This window comes from Triticum dicoccoides, chromosome 4B, assembly GCF_002162155.2.
Source record: "Triticum dicoccoides isolate Atlit2015 ecotype Zavitan chromosome 4B, WEW_v2.0, whole genome shotgun sequence".
NCBI lineage: Eukaryota > Viridiplantae > Streptophyta > Magnoliopsida > Poales > Poaceae > Triticum > Triticum dicoccoides.
In genome coordinates this window covers 659098431-659100422 of record NC_041387.1, presented here as the reverse complement: position 1 = coordinate 659100422, position 1992 = coordinate 659098431, and positions in this window count along the sequence as shown.

Here is a 1992-nt window from a genome sequence, read left to right as displayed (position 1 = left end):
AGTATAATCTATGTTCAGTCAACAAGTAGTGGTTTACTAATGATACTCTAAAGGCTATCATTTGGCCATGCAAGACGAAATTATGGAGCAACATTCGCATGTCGCAACGCCTGTTTAATCAGCAGAGTAGTACAAACGCCTCCTTATACCAGACCTATATATATTTTTTAGAGGGTAGATGCTCTAGCTAGAGTGGTTTTCCTTTTCAGTGTGTAACGGAAGAATGGTAAAAAAAAGTGGGATTTTTGACTACATTTATCAGTCTGGTGCATGTGTTAATCTATCTATAAGTAGGGGCTTACATATGTTTATCAGTCTGGATTCATATCAGTACATGGAAGAAGATGGAGCACCCTATGCAGCTTGCGTGGTTGTCCGTGGCGATAGGCTGCGAAGGCGCGTGAGAGGCCATTGTTTACGACATGCCATCTGATTATATGGTTAACTCTTGACACACAAACCTAATATTCCATGCATGAAGCATTGTGCCTTCACGAGTCCAACCTCGCAGATCAAAAGTCCACGACCCTATCCCATTGACTACTGATTACCACACAAGGATTGCCTGTTTGACTACTGATTAGAGTAGTAGGAGTACCTTCTTTGAGGCAAGTGAGTAGTGCACCGTCAAACCTTTTTTTTGTCAGCGGTAGTTCTGTATCAGTGTAATCAGCAGTAGTATGTAGAGGGCCCAAGCTGCTTATGTCTGAAGTGTGATACTGCGACTGTAAGTGCAACTTGAGATGGGAAAGTGGAGAGGTTTGAACGGAGAAGGGAGAATCTGGCTGTCGCTGACAGTTAGTTTATTTTCTGAGAAATTCTAATGACTGTTTGTGTTTTTTTAAGGTTATACTGACAGTTTATAATGAGTGTTGAGTTTGTGTCGAATATTATGTGCGAGTCGGGTTACGTTTGGACTTGTGTTGTACTGTGGGTAGGATATGTGTCGTGTCGGGGTCAAACACATTGTATGCTTGGCTATAAGAGGCAGCCAGGTCACCCGGTGTTGCAGTATCTCGGGGAGAAGCGCTAGTAGTCATCGCCCTGCTTCTCGTCGCTAGAATTTCAGTCGCCACCATCAACGTCACCACGAGAAAGGTGGCCTCCACTACTGCAGGGTACCATCCGGTGTCCCTCGTCGTCGCCATGGTTCTGGTGGTGGCCTCCGCCATCACCATGCCCATCACCAACACCAACACCGTGACTACCGCTTGGTGCATCGCTGCCATTCCCCTGGAGCACCAGGGCCAAATACCAGGGCAGCTGAGCCCAGGGAAATTGCCCCGGTCATACACCATGAGATCTTTATTGGACCAACTGTCATCGACAAACAGGTCGCTGTCGTGCCAGAAGTCGTTATCGAGGTCGGCGTCGAATGTGAGCATGATGCCTCTACGTCCAACATCACCACGGGTGCCGCCAAACTGCCTCCTCCTGCTTCGGTAGTGTAGGCGCCCATGGAGTGGACGCTGGCCGGGCCAAGCACGGGATGGCTCCTCGATGACCCAGATCGCCACTTCTCCAATGAGGAACTCGCCGCCCCCCCCCCCTCCGAACATCCACATGTCCAACCATAAACAACCATGTGTTCTCTCTCCGCCGCACAACACACACAACAAAGGGAGTTCCACAATAAATAAGAAATTTTTGAGATAGCTTTGGATAACTTCTTCCCATATCCAATTCACGGATATGTCCCGGTCGTGTCCACTGACATCTGTGGTGTCTGGTTTTTTTTTAACACAGTACAGACGCAAGCGCTCATACCACTAGTAGAAAACAGGGCATACGTTCGGGCCAGATAAGCCCATTAGTCCCGGTTCAGTAGTCCCGGTTCGTATCTCAAACCGGGACTAAAGGCATTAGTCCCGGTTCAAATGAGCCCTTTAGTCCCGGTTTGAGACACGAACCGGGACTAAAGGATGGTGTGCCCTTTAGTCCCGGTTTGTGTCTCAAACCGAGACCCTTTAGTCCCGGTTCGTGTCTCAAACC